The following is a 20,538-nucleotide window of genomic DNA, read 5'->3' on the forward strand; positions in this document are numbered from 1 at the left end:
AGCCAACTAAACATTAACACTGGCATAAAATAAACTAACACATAATTGCTCAGACTCTTCAACAAACATGGCAAAAACAAACATTCTTTGTTCTGTACTACTTATACATACAATTGTATAGTACAAAACACATACAATTGTATAGTACAAAACACATACAGTATAGTACAAAACACTGAAGTCCTTAAACCAGAAACCTAACGCTAAGGTAAGTGGGGAACATAGAACCTGGAGAACATAGGGATGACCCCGCAGAAAGGGCAGGTTTCAGGCTCCGATGTCAGGAGAAGAGATGCATCCTTAATAAATATGGTATTGCATGAGACAGAAATTAGGAGCACACAATATTGAAATGTTGGCCAATATCCCATAAAACATTATTTTAGACGTTCATATGGATCGATATTAATGTATTCACCACCCCCATTCACATGCCAGAGAAAAACGAGACTTTAAACGTGCTAGCCATACAGTAGTTCATCACAGGGCTGTTTATTTAAACAAGAAGTATTGTATTACTGTGAGCAACAGAGAAGGATTTCAATATGCCTGTGGGTGGAAAAAAGTAAAGGTCCCACACACTGTTTCTCCCGACCCCTTTTGTCAAGGCACTTTTTTCATAAAAGTGCCGCTGGGGGAAAAGATCATTTATAATCTTTCCAGCACTGCATTTTAGAGTCACTTTGTATCTTGAAGAGGGATCTTAAAAGGGTGTTCAAGAATTTGTATCTATTGTATTGTGGAATTAGAACATTTTCAGCTTATCTATGTTTATGTTATGATAATTTATGACAGCTTCACCACACGCAATATACTAATACACTAGACTCAGAGACAACAATATACTAATACACTAGACTCAGAGACAACAATATACTAATACACTAGACTCAGAGACAACAATATACTAATACACTAGACTCAGAGACAACAATATACTAATACACTAGACTCAGAGACAACAATATACTAATACACTAGACTCAGAGACAACAATATACTAATACACTAGACTCAGAGACAACAATAAACTAATACACTAGACTCAGAGACAACAATATACTAATACACTAGACTCAGAGACAACAATATACTAATACACTAGACTCAGAGACAACAATATACTAATACACTAGACTCAGAGACAACAATATACTAATACACTAGACTCAGAGACAACAATATACTAATACACTAGACTCAGAGACAACAATATACTAATACACTAGACTCAGAGACAACAATATACTAATACACTAGACTCAGAGACAACAATATACTAATACACTAGACTCAGAGACAACAATATACTAATACACTAGACTCAGAGACAACAATATACTAATACACTAGACTCAGAGACAACAATATACTAATACACTAGACTCAGACAACAATATACTAATACACTAGACTCAGAGACAACAATATACTAAAACACTAGACTCAGAGACAACAATATACTAATACACTAGACTCAGAGACAACAATATACTAAAACACTAGACTCAGAGACAACAATATACTAATACACTAGACTCAGAGACAACAATATACTAATACACTAGACTCAGAGACAACAATATACTAATACACTAGACTCAGAGACAACAATATACTAAAACACTAGACTCAGAGACAACAATATACTAATACACTAGACTCAGAGACAACAATATACTAATACACTAGACTCAGAGACAACAATATACTAATACACTAGACTCAGAGACAACAATATACTAAAACACTAGACTCAGAGACAACAACGACATTTCGGCAGCCATCTTGGTTCATAATAGTACTGAAACGACTGTCATCCAAGCTTATTTTTCCTCTGTTTTTATACTCCATCGTACCACGTTGTACGAAAGACAAATAAAGCCGATCTACAAGCGCACAACACGCTTGTATATCGACTATTTCCAGTGTGACCGCACGACACTGTTGCATAAGGAAGCAAAACGCAAAACACTACTAGACAAAGCGACTCAAAATCACAGAGAAATGGGAGAGGGTGTGATCATAATAAACAGCTACCTCTCAGCTATGGGAGAGGGTGTGATCATAATATACAGCTACCGGGTCATTCTCACGAAACAAACCATTCAAATACCGTAATCATCATCATCATTTTTCGACCGCGGTCGAGATCGTGGATTTCACAATATCACGCCAGACTTCCCGGTCCTTCATTGCCATCCCCAGTTCCTGCTTACTGATGCCCGTGTGCCTAGCGGTGGTGGCTCAGGGGTAGAGTGACTGGATGGTAACCGCAAGGTTGCCAGTTCGAACCCGGGCTCCCCCAGAGTTACTGTCGAAGTGTCCTTGAGCAAGACACTGAACCCCTAATTGCTCCTGATGTGCTGGTTGGTGCCTTGCATGGTTTCTGCCACCATCGGTGTATGAATGTGTGTGTGAATGGGTGAATGTAATGCACAATCTATGTAAAGCGCCTTGGATAAAGGCGCTATATAAATGCACCATTTACCATTTTACCATTTACTAGCGATGACATCAGGGAACGACAGTTTTCTACCTCTGGTCTGCTTTGAGGCAGGACTCCAGAGAAGAAGGGAAGATATAACCTCATTGTCAGCTCTGTAGCAGTGGCCGGCAAACTGTGTTCTTCTGGATCGGACTAGTCAAGAAACACGGGGAAGGTTGCCGTATATTAGATTAGTCGATGGGTAGCTCTTCCAAGACAGATTTTGTGCTCTCATTAGAAGGCGGGTGTAAGTGCCATCCAACCGTTGATTATAACTATAAAATATGAAAATTAGTAAGATAACAATATACCATAATAACCTCTGCCCCAAATTCTTCACATGGGCCTGTTATGGCGCCACAAGGGGGGCCAAACGTTTTTGGACAGTACAGATTTTGTCTGAACAAACATCACGCAAATCGGTACACAGTATCTCTATAGTAAGATTTTTTATCTACCATCCTGTTTGGCTAAGATTGGCGCCCAAAGTTTGCAGGAGTACTCCGTTTTGAATAAAATGCCTCAAATCATGAGCACAGCGTGCAATGTCAGTTGAAGAAATGCCACTTGTACACTTTCAAATCAGCCTCATGGTGGCGCTATAAGAGGCTGATTAACATTTTTACATTATCTTGTGCCTTATTGGCACTGCATTATGTTGATTCTGATTATTACATTAATTGTTTAGTAAAATTACAGCATTTAGATTTATTTTATCCCGGGCACATACTGTATATGCAGGTGGAGGTAGGAAATGGAAGATAAAATAGGGAAATGGGAAGCGTAGAAAAGAGTGAAAAAACTGTGAAAGAGTTTGAGATAAGATGAAGATGAAGTGAGAGGAAAAGACCATGAGAGGGAGAGTGAAAGAGAGGAATTGTGTCACTCCTCAGAATGTAAAATGAATCATATCCATTAGCATGCAGCATGGTGTCCATTAGCATGCAGCGTCTGTACTGTGCTAATCAACAAGCTGCATGGAGTCCTGCATCAAATAATCAAATCAACAGGAATTCTCAAGGTGACAACATGAATTGTGAGGCTGTTATCGGAATTAAATTAGCTGAATAAGAGTAGGGGGCATGTGTCCATATGCGTTCATTTATATGTTTTACATGATTGTGTGTAGCAAAAACAAAGTGGGGGTCGAGTTCCGCAAGCATCACTGCTTGTTCTCTCATTTTAGTCTCATAGGAGGGCTGTGGGCAGTTCATAACGTCTACCAGTGACGGCTTCCATTTTTGCACTGCAACTTTTCAGGAATAGAAAGCCTGCAGTTTCTATTAGCTTGGATTCCCCATCGATGATGTCACTGGTGGACGGGTGTCAGAACTGCCCACAGCCCTCCTATGAGACACAGACTGAGTAGAAAAAAATGGTGCAATTTTATCTTGAACATTAGTGAGGACCAAGTATATGAAGATAGGTTGAAAAGTGGTGAAGCGGTCAACCCATTTAGGCCTGAGGCCCATTCTAAAAACGCCTCTATATCCATTCCTGACCTAAGTTTTCTGAATAACTTCAAATATTTATATAGCAGCATCCATTTTTTTACATTTTTGAATACTGTACAGAACCCCAAAATGGGTTCCCGGCCTAAGGGGGTAAAACACCAAAAGGGGTTCCCACCCAGAATGTTTTAAGTGGTTAGTATGTCTGAAAAATGTAAGTGTGCATGCATGCATGTGCACTACCAGAGTTAGTACTGGTTCACTCTCTTTATAGTAAAAGCTCAATTAAGTAACTAAAACCAGTGTTACACTAGAAAGAAATAATCATGACAAGCAGTGAAAAGGAAAAAAAAAAAACATTCACCTTGAGTTGAAACATTTCAGTAAAAATTGTCATGTTTGATTAGAGTCCAAGACGCATAACCTCTATCTCACCTCAGCTCTCAAGAAAATAACTGTTGTCAAATAACTGACACTCAAAGTAGAAAGGGTAGAAAAGCACTTGTGTGTAGGCTTCTGCGCCAAGGTGTGTGTATGTTGGTGTCTGTGTGTGTGTGTGTGTGTGTGTGTGTGTGCGTGCGTGCGTGCGTGCGTGCGTGCGTGCGTGCGTGCGTGCGTGCGTGCGTGCGTGCGTGCGTGCGTGCATGTGTTGTTTTTCACTGTGTGTATGCATAATAGGATAGGAGGGTGAGACAGGGTCAGGAAAATTGAGGGAGCCACGCTCAGGGCCACGCTGATGGAGACAGGAACGGCTGCTGCCATGGTAGGTGAAGAATGAGGCTTCTGCGTCAGAGAGAAAATTCAATTTAGCCCACACTCCGCATAGGGCCATGGCCCAGGCCAGCCTGGATATTGAGTAGGCAGGGCTGGGGTCTTGACAAGAGCTTCATTGAAATGCATAGCTCAGCAGCAACAGTGTGCTAGTTTTTCATCATCAGTAGGTGAGGCAGAGAGCAGGGGAAAATAATCAGTTGATCTATAGCAGGAATTATTGCACGGGAAACTAGCAGGCCAACGCTGTCGGGGACGGCGGAGACAAGCAGGGGCGACATCCCAGCCTGAAAACCTGTTGATGTGAAGGGAAGGAGGGAGAACTGAGGCACAGCTTGGCTCTCAAATCTGTCAACCGCGGGGGACCCCGAAACAAATCAAACCACTCTAAGAGGCAGCATAGAGACAAGCCGATAGACAGATTGACCCTTGTGCGACACGGAGAGAAAATCTCATCTACAAGAGAGAGAACAATCAGGATGAGGCAATGCTTCATATCCAGCGGTCTTGGTGTCATGGCGGAAGGACAGGGATAGGTGAGATGAGATCAAACTAAAGCCATCTAAGGGTATGTACACTCATAGCAGGGTTTTTGAAACGCCACACCATTTTTTTATACTTTTCAAACATTGACAAGCTTTGAAATAAATAAAATGAAATACTGATAGCATGGATGGAATGAGAAGTATAGTAGTAGACTAGTAGTACAGTAGCAGGATCTGTTTTTTGAGAATTGGGAGATGTGTCTTTTTCCTGTGCCTACTCTCAACAGTGAATGTGCGTGTGTGCGTGGCTGCGTGCGTACGTGCGTGAGGCGTGCTTGTGTGCGTCAGGCTGATCAATTACTGTGCCAATAATATTCTGCACATCAGAGAACGGCTGAGGCAGAGCAAGTGCATTGTTAGCTAGACATATAATGTGTATTGTTTTGACATGGCGGCACACACCTCCGGTGCCTGCATACTGTATCTCATAAAACACAACACAGGATTAGTCATCGAGATGAACATGATGAAACCCCAAAGAAATAGGGCGGCGAGAATGTGAAAAGGAGGTTTGAGTTCCATGTAGAATACTTAAAAGAATCCTCTTGGCTTCAGTGTGACAACAGTGAAGTGTGCCTTACTGCCTTCTGTGTGCTGGTGCTACGAAAGGTTCCTCAAGAGCAACTGTGCAGGAAGATGCTAAACGCACACCAGTCTTAGTAGTGGTGCCAGCTCACGGCAGAAACATCTAAAGAGTTAAGTCTTAAAAAGACAAAAAGAGTGGCTGCACTGATAGCCAAAGTGCCGATTATTTATTAGGATGCAGAGTAGGAACCAACGTTTCGGCAGATACAACTGCCTTCTTCAGGGTATCAAAATAGCAATTACCTGAAAAATGGTATAGGTTCATGTGCGAGCGAGCAATAAATAGAGTTTATCTGAGTATATTAGGCCAATGTGTCTATTTCAAACTATTTAATTACGGTGTTACTAGAGAACACTTCAGTTGAGGTGGGCTTTCTCTTACATGAATATTCATTAGAGTTAATTCATGGAGTTCCCCTACTCTTCTAATTGTTGGCCAGATGTCAGTCGCATGAGCTGATGCTAATTGCACTGTGTACAGTATGTACTAACTACCAGATCCTTCATTCCCCCAACAGAAGTGTCGAAAACCAAAATGATTCGAACACAACTGCTACGAATAAGGTGTGAAGCTAAGGAAGTAAACTCGGAACCAATGGATTTTGTAACATGTCATGTTCAAGGATTTATTTTAAAGTGTTGATGTTATACACTTTTGTTACAACCCAATGTGTCTAGGGGTAATTAAGTGTAACATTTAATGGCTCGACAGGAAACCAGCTTCAAAATGCGAATATTTATTTACAAAATATGAAGTAAATAATGAAATAGAACGTTTTACAGGATATATAGATCAAACTCAAAAGAAAAGGATACCTAGCAAACAGACACAAATTAACACTACAACTGAAGAGAAAACGTATTCCTTTCCGAAGGGAATAAACTAAGGAATAACGTTTGGCTTTGCACAAAAGTCCTGTCACCAGCTTTGGACAACTTATGTGATTTTCAATGATGGCAAAAAGACCACTTTCCATAAGCTATTAAAAGGCGACCCTGAGCTTTGACCTTGTGGGAGGCGATAGTTGAACGGTAGAGGCTCCGCCTGGAAACAGAAGGTCCCATGTTCAATTCCTAGACCCGGCAATTATAATAAGTGTCATGGTGTCCTTGAGCAAGAACTAAATCCCCCTGTGCGCATCAGAACTTCATATATTGTAGCACAGTAGCACAATACACAAATTCATTTTTTTTGTTAGCCTTCTGATTGGTCCCTGACTGACTAGCCAGCAGGCTCTTTCTGCCTTGCTCTGACCTGGTTCCGCCTTGTTTATGTTGAATTTGCTAAAACATCATTTTTGGAAAAAATGAAAAACAAACATGATATGCCCACCAAGCTGCACCTGTGATGTCCCTTTTACTGACACCAACTTTAAAATAAGAATTGAATGCACGGACTATCAATACGAAGTATTGATAGTCTGTGGATAGGATTTTTGTCCAACCACGAAACGGCAACCGATGGGTGCGAAGAAGGGCAGAATCATGGGCGGGACTTGACAAAGGGTGAATTTTCATGAAAGAGCTAAATGAACAGGCAGATTCTATTCCTTTATAATTGATTAGCAGCTAAACCAGTAACTCTTCATTAAAGACAAAAAACTAGAAAAAGTGCCCCTCGGGGCACAGGTCTCCACCAGGCCAGGTCAGGTTGTGGCCTCCTGGTGGCGCTATAATAAGCCAATGTGATAAGGGTGTTATTTGTTCTTACGCCTTTGATGGCAATTGGATGTTTTGCAAAAATCCACCCGTTGGTGGCGCTATAACAGGCCAATGTGAAAAGGGTGGGATATATTCCTCAGCCTAATAGAAATAGTGCGTGAAAGATGTCACGTAAATTGCACGTAGCGTTCATGATTTGAGGCTTTTTGTTCAAAACGGGCCAATCCTGCAAACTTTGAAAGCCAATGTTAGCCAATGAGGATGGAATATGAAATATCGGACAGATCCGTCTTGAACACATGACTATAGAGATAGTGTGTAACGATTTGCGGGATTTTTTGACAAAATCTGGAGGAGTAATATCAAAAAATTTGTTTTACAAAAGTCGGCCTCATGGTGGCGCTATGACAGGCCGTCCTGGAAAGTTTGGGGACGGACGGACGGAGTGCAAAACATACTCTCTCCCTAGCCTTCAGCCTGGTGGAGACAATAACTCTGTCTTCTCTCTTTCTGAGAATGTGTTGTTCTCTTTCTCTGCTATTGCAGTTAACTTTAACAAAATAACAGCCTTAGCCAAAATAACAGCCTGTGGGCGACCTGCAGGTCGCCCACAGGTTCTGGTCTCCGTGGACCACTAGCTGGCAGTGTTTCAGGCAGTAATAGGATGCTTAAAGAACTAGCCTGTATCAAACACAGCACTACTGACGGCAGGTCAAAACCTAGCTGCTTCTCACCCCTTCCCTTCCCACACCCGTGCTTCTCACTCTGGTGGGTTATCCAAGAAAAGACTCACCAGTCTTTGTCTCACTTTGGCTGTCTAATAATGAATTGCATTTTTATAGCGCTTTTCCAAGTGCTCAAAGCGCTTTACAATGGTTCATTCATTCATACATTGGGAGGTGAAGTGGTGAACAGTCAACGCCAGCATCCGCACTTCCCACATTCACACACCAATGGTGGCGAGCTCACACCGACCGACTCATTGGAGGCAATGTAGGGTTCAGTGTCTTGCCCAAAGACACTTCAACATGTAGACAGGAGGAGCCAGGATTCGAACAGCCGACCCAGGGATCATTGGACGACCTGCTCTACCTCCTGAGCCCAATCAGTGTGACGCCCAATCAGTGTGCATCTCACTTTGGCTGTCTATCAGTGTGCATCAGTTAAGGATTGAAATGATTTAGTGAATTTGTGAAGCATGAGTTTCATTGCACTTAATTGAAAGGTTGATCCCTTCTTAGACTCTAAGATTGGAACCACCAATACTCTCTGAATACAGTTACATTATAATATACAGCTATGTTTGCTATATTATTTGTATGGGGATATTATCAACCATTTAAGCCCTATATACTTATTTGCATGACAAAATATATACTGTGTGCGTGCGTGCGTGCGTGCGTGCGTGCGTGCGTGCGTACTTACTGTATAATATTATATATATATATATATAGATTTGGTTATATATAAAACAGAATGAATAGGCTATTTTTACTTTGACAGCTTAAGTTGTATGTGCACATTGTGCAGATATGCTGGATGAACTTTTAAGTAATGAGTAATACTGTAATGAAAGTACTTTGAGCTGCGTTTGCCAATCTGGCCTGCTGTGGCAGCGCTGGGTTTTCATTAGTGCCTACTAGCATCTCTCCCACATCCCAATGAGACACTTCAATCACCCTCTGCCTGGCTGTCCTGAGTGTCCTCAATGTTTTGACACTGTGCCGTGAAGAGAATGAAAATGAAAACATCTCCACTGCTCTTTTATTTTTAAGAAAATAAATTCCCATAGTCACTTCATCTATCACCTCTGCTTGTTTGTATTAAGATCTGAGGCCGAATCTACAAATCATCTGTCGGGTGGAAACATCATAATTATGTCTAAAACAGTTACTTCTCAGGTTTCAAATTCAAAAACAGCAAAAGTAGCAGACCAAGAAAATACGTTTCAAGGATATGCTACTTTTGATGCTTTTGTGACATAATAGTATCAAGTAAATAAATAGTATCAAAAAGTTAGAATATAGAGGTTTCTGCCCGCCAGCAACAAAAGCCTTCTAAATCCGAAGAGTTTTCTGAAAATCTTTGTTATTTTTCATGGAATTAGACATTTGAGGGATTTGATGCCAGTTGTGTGCATGATGCCTTCTACGTATTATTTATTGATTTTGTTTGCCAAAAGGAAGCACCACATGTAATTTCTTATTTTACTATAATTATCTATAATTATCAATTATCTAATGTGATCCTGGGCTCTACACACCCTCCGCCAACCTAGTCCCCATATATGGGGGACATGGGGAGAGCAACGGACTTGAACAGAGTGTCCAAGTTGCTCCTTTACACCTGACGGGGGGAGTTTCCCTGGTTGGACGTAGCGCGTGGAAGTTACACGTTATTGATAGATACATTCTGACATGTTGTTTACACGTCATGTCAAGTTGGCCATTCCATCATATTCTGTTGGTCAACACATATAGAACTTTGGGCCCAGACCGTGTTCCATATAGGTCATATTTTGTCATCTCCCATATCATCATTTTACTCTTAGCCTACTGCCTGTTTACTCCGGGTTGTTCTTCTTATCATCATAAATGTCATGTCATCCATGTTTATGGCCAAAATATGTTTTCATCTGTCCCATTTAATATCTGGTTGACTCCTTATTCGGTCTCCATACTGTCTGTCCCCAGTCAAGTTAAGTCGCATACTGAGAGGTCTATTTGGATAAACACTGCATGTATTTGACCTTGATGCCTAGTGAGAAAGTAGATAGCCAGGCATTTCTCTGTTACGAGTTCACAGCTAGCAGGGAAAGAATGTTATCTTCAGGTTGCCATAGCAACGCCAGCCTCTGTGCTTTCCCGGTCTATGGCTATCAATGACGGAACCAAGGAAGATGTCACGATACCAGACTCATCATCCATGTGCTGGTCCAATGAGTGCTCGACAACGAGCACCACCGTGGGATATTGCGGAAATGAACTATTTACCAGCCAATGGACGTTTATCAACAACTGACGTGATCTGCAGTATAAGCCAGGAACATACTGTGAAGAGGGGCAGTTCGGATCCATATTGGAACAATTGAATACTCTAAATTATAGTGATGTATTGTACTATTATTATTATTATCTGAACCATGTAGCACATTCTCTATGTAAATTGACTTTATTACCTACTAAAAATTACAGTTAAAACCTTAAACTTCCTCTCAGAACTTTATTTCGTCTGTCTCCAATTCGTCCAATTCCTTTCGCCAACCCCGCCTCGGGAATGAGCACTGATGACGCGGAGGAGGAGGCACGCCGCCAGCGCCCACAGCCTCCCGAGCGGGAATCGAACCCAGGACCTTCTAGCTGTGAGGTGACAGCACTACCAACTGTGCCACCGTGCCCACCACATGTAATTTCTAATGCCATGTGTGTAGTACTTTAAACATTATCAGACTGGATTCTGAACTCACTTATAGCAAGATAGTTACACATTTTCTTTATCCACCACAGTGCATCACACTGGCAAGTTCTGTTTTTATTTGACATGAATGCTAAACAGTTAACAGTAAGTAATGTCCAAATGTATGACCCTGTAGCAACATAATGCACTGTCACCCACCCAAAGGCAGCGCTGTACGACTGAGGACCATCATCTCGGGGACAGAGAGACAGTGTGTGTGTGTGTGTGTGTGTGTGTGTGTGTGTGTGTGTGTGTGTGTGTGTGCCAGAGAGAGAGAATGAGTGAGCGAGCGAGCGAGCGAGAGAGAGAAAAAAAAAATCAGGAAAACAAATTCATCATCCCATTCCCTGGGAAACAAAAACAGTCATAAATCAAAGAGAAAAATGAGGCGCCTTATCTGGCTAACTTCACAGCTAAGGTAGCTTGACTCCTAACCGTGTCTCTGGAGAACGGCTCCAAGGCTCCCAGGCAGTGCGGCAGTGTGTTGCGCTCTGCTACAGCGGTTATGAACCAGAAATAAAACATTAACACATTTTGGGCGGGAACCCCTTTCTTTTGGTGTTTTAAGCGTTACGTTATACTTCAGCTATTGAAAAATAGCAGATCTACGAGCTTGCAGGTCTGCTATTTTTGAAAAGTCGTGAAAATGTGGTGCAAATCTTTGAATATATATTTCAGAGCGAACATTTTTAACTGACATATTTGCTTCTGGGGGAGGTCCCTGGAACAACATATTTTGAGATGGGGGTCCATGGCCCAGTAGAGATAATTATGGGGGTCCTTGACATGAAAAGGGTTGAGCACAACTGACATAGAAACATGGGTTTTTCAGAACACTATTAGGATTTAGAAGCCTTTTTTTAATCAGTCCAAAATGGGTTAACTCTGAAATGTCGTCCTGTGCACGGCTGGCTAACTGACTACAGCAGTGCCCCCTGGGGACATGGAGAAACAGGAGGTTGAAGTCACAGCTCACATATGGGACGTCACTCTGAACCAAATATAGGGCAGGTCATTTCAGTCATGAGGACTGAATGACGTCGATCTAGGAGAGGAGCACCATCTTTCCAAAAATTAAGACTTCAAAAGCTATATGTCAACACAATGTGACTAAAACACTTCTGGCATATTTATTGCATCAGGGTAAGTGAATTATTTTTGTTAAAATAAGTGTTGAATAGTTCTATATAGTATTAAGTGATCCAGCTCTTTAGCAAATTATTTTTCAGGTCAGGATACCACTTGTATCCAATCAGGAGAGAGAACTCAGACAAGATACAAATTCAAAAAAGTGAAATTGGAAGTGATGACACGAGCAGACATAATTGAAACTGGAACACTATAAATTTAGGCTCATAAACGGAGACTGAAAATGGCTGAAAATAATGATTAAAACATTTCCTTTCTTTTTTTTTATCCCTTTTGTCTTGCAGTATATTGATTTTAAAGAATTGTATAGGATAAGGATAGGCAAAGAATAAGCACTATGCTTCAGCCTATTCCTTAATTTTTCAGTCATGAATTTGTGTGTTTTGGAACATTTACATTTCTGATAATAATGTGCTTGTTGTAAGTCCAGTAGTCCACAAGTGTTTTTTTATGTTGATTTGTAATCAAGGACCGAAATAAACCATTCATTCATTCAAAAGGATTACTATCAAAATGTAGTACTATAACCTTTCGACAAAACACTTTTTGTATTAACCAAAAAATATCACTACCCCTACATTTAGTCTAATCTTTTCGAGACAGATTCAGCTCCGCAACTGAATCTGTCGGCAACTCCCATTACAACGTGTAGAATTAGGACACATGTACACAAAGACACATGCAACGTGAAGGAGAGTGAATGGCCGAGATCTGGTGATAGTGATAGCAGGCCCAGAGGCAAATTCAAAGGATTTTTCCCCAGATTGCCTTTATCGTAACAGTTCATGTCCTATAGTAAAATGTTTCAAAATAATGAAAATGTACAGAATTCTAACTTCAGTGCGTGGATAATTCATTTATAATAATAATAATAATAATAATAGCTCAAATTGATATAGCGCTTTTCTAAATACCCAAAGCGCTTTACATAGGAACACTAGAAACAGACTTTAATAAGAAAAAAACAAACAAAACAAAGCAAAACATAACAGATACAACACCAGTACAGGGTTAAAAAGATAAAAGGAAAAGGAGGGACATCCTATCCAGACCTCAGCTGGGGAAAGCTATCCTGAAGAGGTGGGTTTTGAGTGAGGTTTTGAAACAGAGGAGAGAGGGAGCAGCTCTGAGATGGTTGGGGAGTTCATTCCAGAGGTTGGGGGCCGAAACAGAGAAGGCCCTGTCACCCCAGGTGCGGTGCTTGGCCTTGCGGACCTTCAGGAGGTTGGCTTCACCGGACCTGAGGGAGCGGAGGGGGACATATGGTTCAAGAAGATCGGAGAGGTAGGGGGGGGCCAGGTTATTGAGAGCTTTGTAGGTGGTGAGCAGGATTTTGTAGTGAATTCTTTGTTTGACGGGAAGCCAGTGTAGGTCGTGGAGGACGGGTGTGATGTGGTCTCTGGAGCGTGTACTGGTGAGCAGGCGGGCAGCGGAGTTTTGTACGTGTTGTAGTTTGTTGAGGATTTTGGAGGATTTAGGATGCTCGTAGCTCGTAGTTTCAGAGATACGAGGCATAGAAAATCCTACTTTGACTGGAGCTCTAATGCTCTATGGGGGCCGTGTGCAAGAATCCTGGTGCTGGGGGTGACGGAAGCGTTGCATAGCAACCGGGGCATGACTACAGGCTGGTTTGCAGCGTAGCCATTTCATATTGATATAAAGCAATCAAATACGGGATATCCCATAATCGGCAGACAACAGATCTAATTTGAAATATGGAATATCCCGTATTCGGCAGTTAAACTTAAACAAATGAAATTGTCGATTGAAATGTACAATATTTTAATCCTAGTTTTAAAAAAAAAAGATTTAGGAAAAACCCTGCCCTCACTGCAATGTCAGAGCTGATCTTTGCAGCTCTGATAGTTTAAGGAAAACCCATAGCTATGTTTCTTAATGATATTGAATCTGTTGCTGAATGTTTGCAAGAGCTGTCTCTCTCCCTCTCCTCCCGTTTCTCTTCCATCTCCATCTGTTTGCCCTTCCTTGACTGTAAATGAGGGCATTAACCCATTTTGGGCAGGAATCCCTTTTGGTGTTCTAAGCATTTTGTTATACTTTAGCTATTGAAAAATAGCAGATCTACAAGCTCATAGCGCGGCACCGAGTGCCGCGCTACGAGCTTGTAGGTCTGCTATTTTTGAGTGAACATTTTTAACTCAAATCTTTGTTTCTGGGGGAGGTCCCTGGAACAACATATTTTCAGATGGGGGTCTGAAGCCAATTACATCCTTGACATGAAATAGTTTTGAGAACCACTGACATAGAAACATGGGGTTTTTCAGAAAACTGTCAAGATTTAGAAGATATTTGTAGAATCGTTCCCAGGTCAAAATGGGTTAATCTGAATGGCCCATATTTTGTTCCACTATTAGGGCAGCAGTTTTCCAGTTCACTACACTGAGCTGAAGTACTGCATATATTCTCACATACAGGTTACACAAGTATAAAATGTATTCCCCTCTTATTTTTTAACACCCTTTCCTGTGCTTCAAGTAAACTACCCTTTTTGCTCTCAGTTATCAGATTTTTATTCACACTATTATTGATTATAAAACGTATATTTCTCCGTCACAACCTCCCGGCCATTGTTCTCGTTCATTTTCCCCGACGTTCTTTTGTTGGTTCACTCACTGTGTTTTGTTATGGCTGTCCTGTAGCTTCAATTAGCTCATAACATTAGCTTCTGTTGCCGTCCGATAGCAGCCAATAGGGCTTCACGTTGCGGCATTCAGACTATGGGTTTTATGGGTATACAGTAAGTCTCCCAGTGGCTTAGAGGCAGCCAATCATGAAAAAGTGTCCACTAAGGTCGTGTTTACGGTCGTTTTTAGGCAGTGTTGTGACTAAGTAGTTACTAACGAGTTATTTTACGCTCGCAACTAATTTGTGTGGACCACTTCACCACTTTTCAACCTACCTTCATAAAATTGGTCCTCACTAATGTTCATGAGAAAATGCCACAATTTGTTTCTACTTGGTCTGTGGGAGGGATGTGGGCAGTTCAGAAACCCGTCCACCAGTGACAAGATAAGTTGAAAAGTGGTCCTTAGGTAACTAGTTACCCTTTCCCATTCAGTAAAGCCATTATGGTTACTGTGTTTTCAATGGGTGAGTTACCCACGTCACGTAACGTGATCCAAAAGAACCGTCTCCTCCTCCTGCCAGTGGGAGTCTGTCATGTAAACTGACAGGGTGCGCTGAGTGCGCTCCCAGAGTGAGAGCACTCAGCATTCCACATGAGAAAGAGGAAGTTGCTTCCACAGGGCATATCGTCATCATAACGATGATGATTGGTCAACATAGGTTAACATTCCAGGGTAAGCCAATCACAATCAGACACAGCGTTGAGGATCTTGCACCGTAAGGAAAATAAACACACACACACACGTGCACACGTGCGTGCTGCCAAACTGTTTTAGGTCATCTTTACAAGTGCTATCGATTGTAGTTCAGGCTGCTTTTCAAGCACCTGGCAAAAAAGTGTCTGAAATTCGTTTAGTTTTTTCATTGCATGTAGTTTTTTCCAAGAAAGAAATAACTAAAAGAAAGGGAACTAGAAAAAGTGCCCTTCTGGGCACAGGTCTCCACCAGGAGGATAGGACTGTGTGAGATGTTTGGCAAAATGTTTAGGAGTAATATAAACAGGTTTTTTTGTTTGTTAGTTTTTTGCAACAATTTCCTTCATTTTGTTGAGGAAATGCAGAGTGCCTGGTGGCACTATAATAGGCCAATGTGAAAAGGGTTTAATGGCAATTGGATGATTTGAGGCATTTTGTTTCAAAAATGTGTTTTGCAAAAATCAACCTGTTGGTGGCGCTATAACAGGCCAATGTGAAAAGGGTTCCTCAGCCTAGTAAGAAAATGTGTGAAAGATTTCACGTAAATTGCATGCTGCGTTCATGATTTGAGGCTTTTGTTGTTTTGTGAAAGCCAATTATAGCCAATTAGGATGGAATATGAAATATCGGACAGATCCGACTTGAGCACATGACCATAGAGATACTGTGTAACGATTTGTGAGATTTTTGGACAGAATCTGGAGGAGTAATATCAAAAAATGTGTTTTACAAAAGTCGGCCTCCTGGTGGCGCTATAAAAGGCAGATGCGGAAAATGCAGGTCAAAGATTTGTCCTTGGCCTCTAGGGAGTGTGCATGCAACGTTTCACACAGATCGGTGAGTTTTAGGTAAAAAATGTGAAAAGCTGCCTCATGGTGGCGCTATAACAGGCCGTTCTGGAAAATGTGGGGCAGAGGTTCATCGTTGGCATCCAGGGAGTGTGTGTGCAAAGTTTGGCATCGACCGGGTTAACGGTGGCGGAGATTAGCTGTACACAGACGGACGGAAGGAAGGACGGACGGACGGACACACACACGGACGGAGTGCAAAACATACTCTCTCCCCATGCCTTCGGCCTGGTGGAGACAATAAGAGGGGGTGGTGGCACAATAATAGGCCAATGTGAAAAGGGTGGCATTTATTTCTGGGCCTAGTGGGAATGTATGTGCAAAGTTAATTGTTCACGGCAATAGCACACTGCTATCATGATTTGTTCAAAACACCAATTCTGCAAATTTTTGGAAGCCGATGTAAGCCAATCTGGATGGAATATGAAAAATCAGACAGATCCGTCTTGATCACATGACTATAGAGATACTGTGTACAAATTTGCGTGATTTGCGTCTGAAGGAAAAACATGTTTTGCAAAAGTTGTCCTCCTGGTAAAAATGCAGGGCAGAGGTTTTTCCTTGGCCTCCAGGGAGTATGCATGAAAGGTTTCACGCAGAATGGTGCATATTTTTAACTATATATTTACTGTTATAATAATAGTATTGTGCTTGGTGTGAACAGCCCTTTATACCTCATGTGTAGGTCTACTCATTCCGAGCCATATACAGTAACCGAATAATTACCATGAATTGTCAGAGCCTGAACCCGACAGGCCCCGTCGAGCTTATGCTGAAACTCAAACCCCCAAGAGTAATGCCGACTTGACCTATCCAAAGTGAAGACCATGGTATTAAAATATAGTTTTCAGACATTCACATTCACATTCGTGCGTGCGTGCGTGCGTGCGTGCGTGCGTCCAATATATGGGAGGGCCGGCCGGCATGAGGACCGCTTACTGAGCGCATGAGGATCCTTATATGATACCCTGGCAAATGTGCTTCTTTGTAGCAGAACCCGTTACCAGTTATGCTGGTATCCAGATGTATGTTTGCTAATTAACATGCCATTCAAGTTATTTACATACCGTATGCCGTTTGCTTGTCCACATATAAGTTAGCATATTATTTAAATGGTATGTTATTTAGCTAGGTTTGATATGTACCGAACGTACATGCCATCATGGAGTTGAAGCCACTTTGTACTGTGTAAGTCGCTCTGGATAAGAATTGATAGAAATTATATGTCAAGGCACAGGAAGATGGCAAAACTGCTAGATTAGCATAAATTGCTAAGTAGTCCTCCCAGAATGTCAACGCTTTCAGAGGCACGGCGTCCTATTATATGTACCATTACTCTCCATTATGTGTCCAAGAGGTCACTTAATATCATGTTACTAAATACTATTAATCATCACCCTACGAAGGAAAGGCCATGAAGAGCATAATAATCCTCCTGAGCAGAGACGTCCTCAGACCTGATGCTAAAAGATGCACTTTATATGGTCAGACCAAGACTGGGTATGGATACGTGCACAACACATGCGTTGTCTTTTCTGTCCAATTAGGCAACAATTGCTCAAGTTGAACACTTTTTAAACGATTCACACTGCACCAGGCAAAAAGCTAAACTTGGTCTATGTGTGTGTGTGTGTGTGTGTGTGTGTGTGTGTGTGTGTGTGTGTGTGAGAGAGAGACTGTGCGTGTTTAACCTAACACCCAGTGTTGCAATAATACAACATATTTGAATTAATTAATTAATTAATACAAAATTGAACAATTTTAACCTATGACCTTTAACCCTGATAAAAGTAAGTAAAATAACTAATATATGTTTTTTTGTGATCATTAGAATGTCTAGAACATGTTTTATTTATTATTGTGAAAGATATCCCCCAAATGTAAATTATTAATGTATTATTTATTATTGTATTATTTTATTATAGCAAAAAGTAGTATAAGGTTGAAATCTCTTTTTTGCAAGTAGAAATATATCCGGGTCTTACAGGGTTAAAATGGTGTAATATCTGTTTTGGGGCTGTGTACTCATCTTTATGGGCCGTGCTACAGACAGACAAGGCCGTCCCATCCCATGTTTACTAAACACAACAGGAAGGGGGGCCCAAAGGCTCACTCTATTGAATAGCTAAACTGACAAAATAACAAATCTGGGGACTTAAACCTGAAGGTCAGTTTTAATATAATATCAAAAACCAATTTCCACTTGTTTGTCAGATCCATTTATCACATCCATTTAATACAATTACACCCTGTAGCCTGGCTGGCGACGTGGGCTAGCCCTGTGGGCCCTCATCAGAGGAGAAAGGGAGCGTTGGAGCGGCCGAGGTAGGTGAAGCAGACCGGGGTCAGTGGCAGGAGTCACAGGGTAAGCCTCTGAACCTGTATATGAAGCAGAGAATTACTTCTGTCTGCTCAGCCAGCAGAACCTTGATAAGGGAGCCTATAAGCCTGTCTACATAACCTGGTGGAACACAGTGCACTTGTTCCAGGATATGGAGGCGGGTGTGCAGGAGATGCATGCTAAAAAAAACAGTGTCTCGCTGTTCGAAAAAGGAGACAAGAGTCAACAAAGGGTTGCAGGTATATATGCCAAATCATAGAAAACAAGCATCAGGCATTATTAACACGTTGATCCCCTGCCAGATATGAATTAATTTATTATTCCGCCCCTTGACACAATCTTTTTATTCTGAGAAAAATTCACAACCCGTGAACCAGAAGTGAAAACCGGCTATGTTACATATATTGTTCCACAATCTTTTTTTTTTTTTGTATTCACCCGCAGGCAAAAAATAAAAACAGACAATTGTTTCTGTCCTACAATTGTTTTTGCTAGACTACATGCACCGAAATGTTCATCTTCTTAAAAAATGATCTCCCCAAAAGTTTTGGTTGACAAAGATGACCGCTGTTTGTCAATATTCATATTACAGACCATGTTGTGATGCTAATGACTGCTCAAGTGCTTACAAAATGCTGCAAATAGAACGGATGTCACTGGTTAGTGTTTACATTGTGGAACACGGACAGACACAATGTGCTCTGTAGGACAGACACAATGTCCTCTGTAGGACAGACACAATGTGCTCTGTAGGACAGTGCACGATTTTCAAAGTGGGATCAGGGGTCCTTCAGGGAGTTCCTAGGGGTCCCTTGCAGCTAAATGATAGATACAAACCAAATGGAATATGAGGGTCTGTAACTCAAGAGTGTACAAATGGAGCCAAATGGACCCTAACTGGTCCATTTGTACACTCCGTTAATAAAATATAAATACAAAATAATAACTTGGGGTCCCAGAGATAAATGGCTTTAAATGGGGGTCAGTAGCTAACCTACATGTCAAACTGGGGTACTTTTAAAGAAATCTCTAAGAAGAGAACACCAGCACTCACGGACATGTCATTTAAATGTTTTTTTTGTGGCGTTCGCCTTTATTTTATATTTTTTTATGAAGGGACAGACAGTAAATGGGGAGAGAAATGGGGGGGGGGGGGGAGAAATGCAGTAAAGGCCTTCGGGATCGGGAGTCGAACCCGCGGCACACTGCCAGACTGGATTACCAGCCAAGGTGCACGGACATGTAATTTAAGACACTTTTATTATTTTCTGGTTGGCATAGTATGCTGCAGACAGCACAACGTACGCGTTTCGGCTTGGAGCCTTCGTCAGCGTTGCATGCTATAAATAACAGGAAGTGTCACTTTTATAGTGTCCGGGGGTGCGACACCTTCCCTTGTCCATGTCGATACAAACAGCCAAAACCCAATCAATCAAGTGCAAACATAATATAGCAAAAATACAAATACACATTAATATGATAAACTCTGAAAATGAATGCGAGCATTTCATGTCAGTCTCAGTCCTTTAGCCAATAATTATGAAGAAACTGGGGGTACTTGAAATTAAAATGATGTGAATCACTCCTAGATCCATAAAAACACAGATTCTGTATTTAAGTCTGACGTAATTTTGTAGTCCTATGTTACGTCCGGATCCAAGTAGCAAGGAACCGCAGCAGGGAACTTTATCAATGTGTTCAATTCATAAACTACTACACAGTGAAATCTATGGTGTCAAAATTGTACTTCGAGTAGGACGTAAATTGGGTAACGCATGGATGCAGTGTGTCATCGGGGAGTGTGTGTGTGTGTGTGTGTGTGTGTGTGTGTGTGTGTGTGTGTGTGTGTGTGTGTGTGTGTGTGTGTGTGTGTGTGCACTGTTATTTTGGGCACATTGTGG

At 41.4% G+C, this 20,538-nt stretch overlaps 1 protein-coding gene across 1 annotated transcript in view; it reads right to left on the minus strand.

Annotated features, from left to right (window-relative positions):
* The window catches only part of LOC306919821 (protein diaphanous homolog 3-like), a 297,099-nt gene that overhangs the window by 217,608 nt on the left and 58,953 nt on the right, over positions 1-20,538 (minus strand). The gene's annotated exons all lie outside the window — the stretch shown is intronic.

Source organism: Electrona antarctica (genome assembly GCF_951216825.1).
Source record: "Electrona antarctica genome assembly, chromosome: 3".
Lineage (NCBI taxonomy): Eukaryota > Metazoa > Chordata > Actinopteri > Myctophiformes > Myctophidae > Electrona > Electrona antarctica.